This window comes from Leopardus geoffroyi, chromosome C3 (genome assembly GCF_018350155.1).
Source record: "Leopardus geoffroyi isolate Oge1 chromosome C3, O.geoffroyi_Oge1_pat1.0, whole genome shotgun sequence".
Taxonomy (NCBI): Eukaryota; Metazoa; Chordata; class Mammalia; order Carnivora; family Felidae; genus Leopardus; species Leopardus geoffroyi.
The window spans coordinates 87,824,500-87,836,034 of NC_059338.1; the positions used below are offsets into that span (position 1 = coordinate 87,824,500).

Genomic DNA, 11,535 nt, shown 5'->3' on the forward strand with positions numbered 1-11,535 from the left:
CTGACAGTCTGAGCGCAGCGAGAAAACAAAGGGAGCCTGGGGCTGGGAGGCTCTGCGGAGTCCCCGCCCGCCCTGAGGATTAGCAGGCGCGGAGCGTCGGGGCTTCCCGGCCAGCCTCTGCTCCGGGGAATTAGAACGAACTCTAGCGGCGGTTTGCGACGCAGCTCTGGGCGCCAGGACCGCAACAGGTGGCCGTGCGCGGCGGAGTGGCCAGAGGCGAGGACGGGGACTGGAGTGGGGACGGCTGGCCTAGGGGGCTGACTGCGTGGCCAAGGCACTGGGTGACCTTTTTACATTTTCGTTTTCTAGACTGGGGACAAAAAACTGGCTGAACAACGTTTTTCTAGGGTCTCCCCTGGGGCTCCAATTTCTCTAACAGAGCTCCTTGGGTCTCCAGAAGTTTTGACAATAAAAATAGCTCATATGCAAAATTTTCTTACTGGTCTGCACCTGTTTGTTCGGTTATTGCTCATGTGGGGTCTGTCTGTTGGTTTTGTTTTTTTGTTGGTGGTGGTTTTTTGGTTTTTTGTTTTGTTTTGTTTTGTTTTTTAATGACGCAGACAACAAGGCCCTGGCCTGGGAGGGGTCTCTTGTGTGATGCTCACAGACCCAAGAAGTGATGCATCGTATTGCTGATGCAGCTCTTAACGTATTCATTAAGAACTTCTTCGCAGACCATGACCCAGATCGTGTTGCATCTTTCTCAGACTCATTTGATAACTTCTAAGATCCTAATGTATTTGCCATAAACATGAGAATCTAAGAATACTGTTTTATATTTCTTCCCCCAAGGGTGTGCCAGAAGAATACAGTGGGAAAAAAGGACCCCCCTGCCAAATTTAATAATTTTATATTGCTTACCCTTGACTCTTCCAGGTCATTTCGCTCCCCGTGCCCCAAAGTAAGTGCAGCTCTCAGTTTGTTTCCTCGGAAATTATGGAAGCCTTAAGGAAACTGTTCCCATTTTGAGACTGCATCTCCTCTTGGTGGTCCATCACTTAGGAGCATTTTCTATAAGTCAAGTTTCCTGTGCCCCTACCTTGTTACCATCTGCTTCTGGCTGGTGAGAGATTAACAGGGTGGGAAGGGGCAGGGTTGAGCCAAGCAGGGTAGTCCTCTGGACTGTCCACCAAGTCCCCCTGTCTACAGGTCATTTCTATGTCATGGACACTGTGGAGGTTTCTGATGTGCTGCTGTCTGCAAATTGTTCAAAGTTTAACACGGACTGAACTTTCACTACCTAAACAAACAGCAGGGAATAAACCAAGGGTGACTTTGCATTAAGTGCTATGATTTCAATTTGCTCTACGCGTAGGTGGAGTAGATGGACCCTTATCTGATATGATTCAGGAGCTTTGGAATCCATGATGATAAAGGTAATGTTTATGGAGTGCTTTGTCCGCCATATGCCAGTTGCTACTTAATATTTCCAACAACTCTATCGGGCAGCAATTCTTACAATGTTTTGTTTCAGTTCTCTTTAAACTCTTACAATTATTGAGGGCCCCAAATAGCCTTTGCCCATGTGAGCTGTATACCTATTGACGTTTACCGTATTAGAAATTCAATTGAAAAAAATGAAAACAGGGATTTACAGACACACTTTCCGTTAGCCGTCAGAGCAATGACAACCATGACAGGTCATAGAGCCTCGGGAAAACTGTATATGTGTGAGAGGATGAGAGTGAAAAGGGAAAGTAATATTTTTGCCCTATTATGAAAATGATTTTTGACTTTAGGGACCCCTGAAAGAGCCTTGGGGGCCTCCAGGGTCCTTGGATCACCTTTTGAGAACCACTGTTAAGGTAAGTTACATTATCATGCCCATTTTACAGAGGAGGAAGTCGAGGCTCAGAACTGAGTTCATTAGAGGCCTGAGCCAGAGTTCTTGATTGCATGATTCTACCTTTTGGTAACAATCTGAATTCCTCTCCCCCATCCCCCAGCCTAGAACAGCATCTAGTGTTTCCCAAGACTACTTTCATTAACAGCAATCACATATTGAGGCTCTACTAGGGGCCAGCCCTTCCTATATGCATTATCTTGTCAAATCCTTAGAACCACCTACCCTGCGTGTATTGTCTCCCTCATCTTACAAATGGCAAAACTGCTGTTCAGAGAGGTTAAGACGCTTCTCCGAAGTCACCCAGCCAATTCGAATTTGGATTCAAATCTTTGTCTAGTGGCTTCAAAACCAAGGAAGGACAAGAGTCCATCCTGGTGTTTTATAGATGCCCAGTGGGGGAGAAAACAGCTTCTGTTCTTAATTGGGTGAGAACCAGGCCCGGCTGAGAAGTCTTGCAAATTTAGAAATTGCAGGAGGAGAAGAAACCAAAAACATAGCATTATCCCTGAGGAGCCCCTAATCAAATGACAACAAATCCACACTGGTTTGTAAACACAAAGGAAAGGTGGCAGAGCAGAATTTATTTGGAATTAAGATGTGAATTGCAGGATCGCCCCTTCCAGCTGTCTGATCCCTAGGTAAATATGTTTTAAATGAATGAAAAAAGAAAGCACAAAATACAGAGAAGTCAGCAAGAAGAAGAAAGTAATTATCAGCAGTCCAAACAGGTACTGGTTATAATTTTGGTATATATCCTTGCACATGTTACATTTATTTAATTTTTCCATTCTAAGATTCAGAAGTGAAAAGTATTAAATATCAATTTACCAACTGTAGCACAGAACAGCCACTACGGACCCAACTTCTAAAGAAGCAAGATAGAGGGTGACCTTTTGGAATATTCAGATTGCTTTGCCAAATACATGCAAGTGGAGGAAAAAAGGAAGCAAGCTAGACGGTTGCTGTTTCCTCACATGTCTGCAACCCCTCACTCCGTGGTTTGATACAAAATGTCTTGTGCTTTGAGATGGAATCCCATATCCTTGGTAGGATCAAAGCTGCGACTTGACGTTTTCAAGTTTATAGCAGGAGCTTGACTTAGCAGAAATCTGAACCTACACGGAGTGTAGAACAGAGAGTTTACAAAGTCGGGAGAACTCAGAGCTTGCTAGTTCTCCGACTTCACAGTGTGGCTTGGTCCTTGCAGCATTCCTGTAAGGTAAGCACGGTGGACACTACCATCTACGTCTTACAGAGAAGGTCGCTGAAGCTACTAAGGTTGCAATGATGGTATACGGTGTGTAGTAGTTTTCAAGTTCTCAGACTAGATTCAGAACCACGATTTGACACCAAGTCTTCTAACTGCAAGGCTAATGCTATTTCTGTGCCCTTTTCCATCATTTGCTATTGTATCAAAAGGGGTCCAAAGTATGGCCCTATCAGACTCTCTTTTGCAATATCCTGGAAAAGAATTATCACCTGGCAAGGTCTTTGTTATCATATGCTATTTTATATGTGCTTATTCATTTGTTTGTTGTCTCTCGACTATAACGCAAGGTTTCTGTAAGCAGGTACTTTGTTTCATTCACTATCATATTCCCGTGCTTAAAAGCCTGCCTGGGGCATTGTACATAGGTGCACAATAAGTGATTGTGAAATAAATGAATGAATGAAGTGTGCTCTTGTCAGGGCTCATCCAGTAATAGGGAGCCAATTCTGTTCAAGACTGTACACATTTTCTGGGGACACTTGGGTGGCTCAGTCAGTTAAGTGTCTGACTCTTGATCTCAGCCAGGGTCATGATCTCACCGCTCGTGAGTTTGAGCCCTGCATCGGGCTCTGCACTGACAGTGCTGAACCTTCTTGGGATTTTCTCTCTCCCTCTCTCTCTGTTCCTCCCTTGCTCTCTCTCTCTCTCTCTCTCTCTCTCTCTCGCAAAATAAATAAATAAATAAACTTTAAAAAAGAGAGAGACTGTATACATTTTCTGTTTACCGAGAATGATCTTTGCTAAGCACTTCATTTCCTGTGGTCCAGGCTTCTATTTCTATGGGGTGCCTGGGCTTTGAGTCTGATGTGGAAGAACATCACTGGTCCCTCCTCCTTTGGATTCTCAGCCTGCAAAACATTAGCTTGGCATCGGTCCTTAGGGATCTGTTTCTTCAACCAGCTCATTTCACAGGTGGGAAAACTGAGGCTCTCAGTTGGTGACAGTGCCACGACCAGAACGTGGGTCTCCTAACTTCTGGCTTATATTAATCCCCATGCAGATTTGCTCATAAGCAACAAAGCCCCAAGCTTGCCCCTGAGACACAGAACTGTGTCTTCTGTCAGTATCCAACGGAGCTAAAAAAGATGTGCATAGCCAAGTATGGTGGGGGGTGGGGGGAGGAGGAAACACCTGTTGCAAAGATGTGGTAGGAGGCAGATGGCAAGACACAGTCACATGGGCCCAAGACTCGGTCTTTGAAGTGGGAATCATAATGCCTGCTGGCTTACCTTCATAACATTTTTGTGAGCTTCCAATGAGACAACGTGTGTGAATGTTCCTATTTATTCTTTATAATGAGCTTATATGTGCATCCTGATGTATACATTGTCAAGTTAGTTATTTGGCTATAGCACAGAGGCTCTGGGGTTTGAATTCCAGCCCCGGTGTTCATTTAACTTTCTAAATGTTAGTATCCTTATCTGTGAATACTAAATGGGGATGATGATTATACCTGACTCCCAGGGAGGTTGAGATAATTCATGTAAAGTATTGAGCTTTAGTGCTTGACCCATGGTGAGTGCTCAGTAAATGTTACCTATTATGATCATTTCTCATGTGAAAATAATACATATTAATCATTGAAAATGTCAAAAATTCACATAAATAAAATATTTGTTGCAAGAATGCATAGCGAAAATAAATACATTAGAGAAATGGATAGATAGCACTCAATTTTACAACCGCGAAAAAAGCACAATGAACATTTTGCTATATATGTATGCCTACATTAAATTAAAAAATTGTCTACTTTGTTTCACACACTGTTTTTAGGACCTGGGATACACAGCTTATATTGGATCCAGATGATAAGCAAATAGGTAATACAACATGTAGTGATAAATTCCATGAACATGAATAAAGCTTGGTAAAAGGATAGAAAGAAATAGCCTCTTTGTCGAGCTGGTATTTGGATGAGTGATGAAGGGAATCTGGTGGGAGAGAAATACAAACATATTTTAAGTGTCCCTGTGTATAGTGAACCCTCTATAGTGAAGGTGGCCCTTATATAAGGACTATTTTTTCTTGTTAAGAATTTTTTTAAGTTTATTTATTTTGAGAAAGAGAGAGAGAGAGAGAGTGCATGTGCAGGGGAGGGGCAGAGAGAGAGAGAGGGAGAGAGAGAATCCCAAGCAGGCTCTGCACTATCAGTACAGAGCTGACCTGAGGCTTGATCTCACGAACCGTGAGATCATGACCCGAGCTGAAATCAAGAGTCAGACACTTAACCAACTGAGCCACCTGGCCACCTGTTGTCATTAAGAATTTAAATACCTTTTTTATATGCTACATTTAATGGGATCATAATACTGTTGTTCACTGCAAGGTTGAATGACAAAAACAGCATTGACTAGTCAGGACAGGCTAAAATATGCTGCAGTAACTAATAACCCCCTGAGCCCCGTAACTTAAAACCGCTGTATTTCTTGCTTTGGCTACTTGTCCGTGAAGGGTTAGCAAGGAGACTCTGACCATCACAGTCACTCAGGGACTCCAGCTAACAAAGCAGTCAACACATGCATCAGACTTTGCCAATCATTCTAGAAGAGGAAAACCATCTTGTACAGACAATTAAACGTTCAGCCAGGAAGTGATATATCACTTTTACTTATCACTTACTGGTTGGAACTAGTCACAAAGTTACCCACATGGAGACATAGAAGTGTTATGTGCCAGGAGATGGGGGGGGGGGGGAATCTAGAAATATTTGTACTAAAATCATAGCACTAATGACTACAAACAATAACGGCAATTCACATTTAGTGATCATTCACTATGTGTTGAATCTTTTCCATGTCTCATCACAACAAACCCATATTTTATCTCCTACAGTTATAGAAACTGAGACTTATAGAGGGTAGTTAAGTCGTCCAAATTTTAAGTGGTGAATTTGGGCTTTAAGCTTAACTCTGTCTGCTTCCAGGGTATAGTCTCTCAAAACACTGTCCTCAAACCCCATTGAATTTAACTGGTCCGGTACTGTTGAATATTAGGTAATTTCATCCCCCCCCCCCCCTCGCCAATGGACAACAGTGTGTTGAGTCATCCACGATTACTTCCTTAAGATAAATTCCTAGATAGATATTTGCTGGGTTCAAATATACACATAATTTTAGACTGACAACCTTTGCAAAAAGTGAAAGCTTTAGGAGGTGTGGTACAGTCTTCTAAGTTGGCTTCCATCAATCCTTTCCCTCCCTGTATGAAAACTACTTCACCATTAAGATGTGGAGTTTATGTCCCCTTCCCTCGACTCTGGACTAGTCCTGTGATTGCTTGGAATGAATGGAAATGATATTCTGGGACATCTGAGCCCAGGCCTTAAGAGACTGGTAGTTTCTGTTTCCTTCCTCTTAGAATCCTGCCATCATTCTGTGAGAAGCCCAAACTTCATGGAGAGGCCACATGGAAGAAAACCAGGATTCAGGGGACAACAGCTCCAGCTGATTGCTGGCTAACACCCAGTCAGACTGCAGCCACATGAGTCATCTTGGATGCTGTAGACTAATTGGCCTTCCAGGTGACAACACCCCTGGCTGATGTCACATAGAGCAAAAGAACTACCCAGTGTAACCCAGTCAGCCCCCAGAATTGTGAGAGATGATAGCAAAATGGTAGACATTCAGCATTACAAAGTTTTGGGGTGGTTAATTACACGGCATTAGATAACTAAAATGGGAAGTATTTTGTACGTATCTTCATTTGCACATGTATCTGAATATTCCAGATCCACTTCCAACTGATCTCTGCAGGAAGAAACATTCTGAGATCATAGAGAAGGTCAGGACAAGACACTGGGTGCCTGCGCTGGCCAACCTGAGTCAAAACCTTTTCCTAATATGAATTGTTTCTCTCAAAACAGCTGGATTCAGCCTAAAAACTGCCCCTGCCCACAGGTCCCAGATACTAAGCCGATGAATGCCTTCAGGTAATTTTTACCAAGAGCAGATACTCAGTAAGTGCTGGAGTCAAGTCCTTTTTGGTGTCGCCCCAAACTGAGGTTTCCTTCTTCAGAGATGCACACCAGGAGATCCAAGTGCCTACCATGTATGAGGCACCTAGAAGAGTCTTTCATTTTGTTTTATCTAATCGTTACCACCTTCTGAGAGGGTGCGTCATCTCCTTAAGGAGGAAACTGAGGCACAAAGAGGTTTACGATTCATTCACGGGTCGTCCAGCTAATAAGTTAGAAGTGGGACTTGTACCCAAGTTAGACTGACCGCAAATCCTGCCTGCTCCCTCTTACACCTGTGTCCCAAATTAACTCATTCATAAACCACCTTCACAATTTTTGCCCCAGCAGCATACGTGCATCTGCAGTATTATTTATATAACATTTTTTTTTAAATTTTTTTTTCAACGTTTATTTTTGGAACAGAGACAGACAGAGCATGAACAGGGGAGGGGCAGAGAGAGAGGGAGACACAGAATCGGAAACAGGCTCCAGGCTCTGAGCCATCAGCCCAGAGCCCGACGTGGGGCTCGAACTCACGGACGGTGAGATCGTGACCTGGCTGAAGTCGGATGCTTAACCGACTGCGCCACCGAGGCGCCCCTATATAACATTTTAAATTTATATTGGATCACATTTGAAATGTAAACATACTTATATGATAATGCTAATAATAATAATAATAATAATAAAGCTTTTTATCCCAGTGGAAAAAAATCCAATACTGATTGTAGCAAATGAAAGGAACAGTAAAAGTTATCTATGGGGAGACACAGTGCTATTAATCTAGCTAGATACTGCAGAAGGTAGAACCCGAGGATAAAGGTGTTAGGTGTTAAAGACTGACTACCTGCAAAGCGAGAAGTTCTTTTGGGGCTAATTAAAAGGATGGAAAGAGAATGGGAAAGCAGTAGCTCTCTCTCTCAGTCAGAGCCATTTACTGCTGTGTCCGTGCATCATCTGAAACCATCCCATGCGCCACACGTGTTACCAGCACTGCACGTCTCATACCCCGCTGACACCTGTCTGCCTCTCATGGATCCATCAGTTAGTATCGTTCCCTCTGAGAGCATAAGGTTAGTTTGAGGAACTCGAAATGTGGTAGACGCCAACTAACTCATTTTCTTGGCTCCCGTATCTGCCCTCGTTATCCCTGCTGTCACCGAAAACACGGAGCTTGCTAGGTCTTTTCCCCACTTACAATCTGGCCGTTGCTTCCCATTGCTCTAGGATGGCACGGGTCATCTTGCCAGTCTAGCTTTCCAGCCCAGTCTTCTTTCTCCCTTCTTCTAACCTTGTCCTCTTAAGACTCAGCATCGCTGGGTTCCTGGTCACTGCCTAAATTTGCTAGTCTTTTCCATCCTTGTACATGGAACACCCTCTACCTGGAATGCCTTCACGCTTCCTATGCTGCAAGACTCAAATCAAACGTCATTTCCTTTGGGAAGCCTTCTACTCCTCCCGGGAGAGTGAAACCTGCCTCTTCTGAAGTCCTACAGAATATTGCATTTTTCTTGAATTAGAATTGCTGCCTTGCAATCCAGTCCCTTCTTTGTATTTACCATGGCCACTTGGCTGTGAGTCCCTCAGGGATGGGTAATTTGCCAGGCATCCCTGTCCTCGTGCCTTACCTAACATGAAGTTTGTGGTAGGTAGAACTCTGAGATGGCCCCAGGATCCCTCGCCCCTGGTTATTCCAACACTAAGCTAGGCACTACTGTGAAAAGGTTTTGCAAATGTAACTAAAGCCTCAGATCAGTTGACCTTAAAATCCGGAGATTATGAAGATTATCTGGATAGGCCTGATCTAATCATGTGAGCCCTTTAAAAGCAGACAGATTTTTCTGGCTGGTTGAAGAAGAAGTCAGAGACATTCAAAGCAGGAGAGGGATTTCACACAGGGGAAGTTCTCCGTGGCTGCAATGGAGGGTCCCATGTGGCAAGGACCCGGGAGCCACCTCTAGGAGCTGAGCGCAGGCCCTGGCTGATAGTTAACAAGACAACGGGGACCTTAGTCCTACAGCCACAAGGAAATGAATTCTGCCAAGAGCCACTGAGCTCAGAAGAGCACCCTGGGACCCAGACCAGGCCTGAAGCTCTGGCTGACACCTCTTTTTTTGCCCAGTGAGATCCCGAGCAGAAAAGTCAGTGGTTCCATGTCCAGACTCCTGCCCTACATGTTGTGCAGTGATGAATTTGTGCTGTTCTACACTGCTCAGTGTCTGGTAATTCCTCACACGCCAATAGAAGACTGATAAAGAATGGATGCTGAGTAAATGCTGAATGAATAAATGCATGGGAACATGTACTTTTCGTGGTCACAGAGGACAGTGGAGGGGATGCCTCTCCCCACTCCTAGTTCCCCTGAGGAGGGAGGGGTTGTCGGTAAAACCTTCTGCCTTCTGCTTCTGCCTTTCGGTCTCTGGACAAGTTTGGCCCAGCTTCACACTTCCTCCCCTGAGAGCACGGGTCTCCTTTGTTCTGGTCTTAGCACGGGTGGGGGCACTCCTCACAACACTCCCTTCCTCTTTGTGGGTATGTCAGCCTCATTCTGGGTGCTGGAGACGCAGCCCACACAACCAGCAGACTACGGTAGTCTGCTCCGGCTGTCATACCTAAGCACCACAGATGGGGGTGGAGGGCTTAAAAAACAAACATTCATTTCTCCCAGTTCTGCAGACTAGGAGCCCAAGACCAAGGTGCCAGCAAGGTGGATTTCATTCTGAGGCTGCTTGCTTGCTTTTTTTCTTTCTTACTTTCTCTTTCTTTCTTTCTTTCTTTAAGTTTTTTTAATGTTCATTTTTGAGAGAGAGAGAGAGAGAAAGAGAGAGACAGAGCATGAGCAGGGGAGGGGCAGAGGGAGAGGGAGTCACAGAATCTGAAGCAGACTCCAGGCTCTGAGCTGTCAGCACAGATCCTGACATGGGGCTCGAACTCATGACCTGAGCCAAAGTCGGACGCATAACGGACTGAGCCACCCAGGCATCCCTCTAAGGCATGTTTCTTTGGCTTGTGGATAGTTGCTATCTCATCATGTGCTCACATGACTTGTTTGTGCACACACGTTGGGGTGGGCCTACCCTCATCACAAAAGTCTTTATGAGAGGGCAGCAAAGGGTTGGAGCCAGAGGAGATGTGACAATGGATGAGTAAGGTCGGAGTCTCTTAGCTACGAGCCAGGGAATGCAGGCAGCCTGTGGAAACAGGAAGAGGCAAGAAAATGGATTCCCTCCTGGAGCCTCCACAAAGGAACGTAGACCCCACATTGATATCAGACTTTTTGTAAGTTTCCCAAACCTTGGGCCATCTCCCCAGGGAAAGTAGGAAGGGGCAGGAGCTGAATTGCCTGAGATTATTTCTACCACATTGGCTGAACGGGAGCTCAAAATACAAATGAAATTGCATTAGAGAAATTAAAGAAACTTGTGAGTTGAGATTTCTGATTTATAACTGACATTTTCCAGTGTAGTGGGTATGTCTATCTAGTGGTCACCTGGACATACAGACACCAGGACCTGCATTTGTGTGTGGTCTTTTAAGAATTGATTGAAGGTAAGAACATTAGACTACTAGGTGGTTTTTAAAAATTAAAACTTTTTATTTTGAAATAGGTTAAGATTCCCAAGAAGGTGCAAAGATAGTATAGGAAGATCTCATGGAATCTTCCCCCAGCTTCCCCCAACGATCCTAGTACATTTTTCAAAAGGAAGCAGTTGATGTTGGTACAATGCTAGTATAGGCATTATTTGGATTTCACTAGGTTTTTCTTATGCACTCTTAACATTTTTTTTTTGTTCTATGAAATTTGAAGTTTATTTTTTTATGTTGTGGTTATTTCTTTAAGATTTTGTATTTTGAGATAATTATAGATTCGTAAGCAGAGGGTCCCCCATTTGCCCTTTTACATCTATACCCACTTCTCTTCCTTGGCAACCATCAGTCTGCTCACCATTGCTATAATTTTGTCATTTCAGGAATCTTATCTCAGTGGAAGCATACTGTATGTGACCTTCTAGGACTGGGGTTTTTTCTGCTCAGAATAATTCTCTGGAGATTCAAACGGGTTGTTGCATGTACTAATAATTTGGTTTTATTCTTTTCTTTTCTTTTTTAAAATTTACATCCAAATTAGTTAGCATATAGTGCAACAATGATTTCAGGAGTAGATTCCTTAGTGCCCCTTACCCATTTAGCCCATCCCCCCTCCCACAACCCCTCCAGTAACCCTCTGTTTGTTCTCCATATTTATGAGTCTCTTCTCTTTTGTCCCTCTCCCTGATTTTATATTATTTTTGTTTCCCTTCCCTTATGTTCATCTGTTTTGTCTCTTAAAGTCCTTATATGAGTGAAGTCATATGATTTTTGTCTTTCTCTGACTAATTTCACTTACTGTAATACCCTCCAGTTCCATCCACTTAGTTGCAAATGGCAAGATTTCATTCTCTTTGATTGCCGAGTAATACTCCA

At 43.8% G+C, this 11,535-nt stretch overlaps 1 long non-coding RNA gene across 1 annotated transcript; it reads left to right on the forward strand.

The window, feature by feature from the left end:
* Nucleotides 1–1,155: 1,155 nt before the first annotated feature.
* LOC123585520 lies at nt 1,156–9,376 on the forward strand. The gene is made up of 6 exons (XR_006706256.1): nt 1,156–1,376; nt 1,740–1,805; nt 6,474–6,636; nt 6,844–6,896; nt 6,979–7,044; nt 7,996–9,376. It is a non-coding gene; the product is annotated as an uncharacterized LOC123585520 (long non-coding RNA).
* Nucleotides 9,377–11,535: the final 2,159 nt, after the last annotated feature.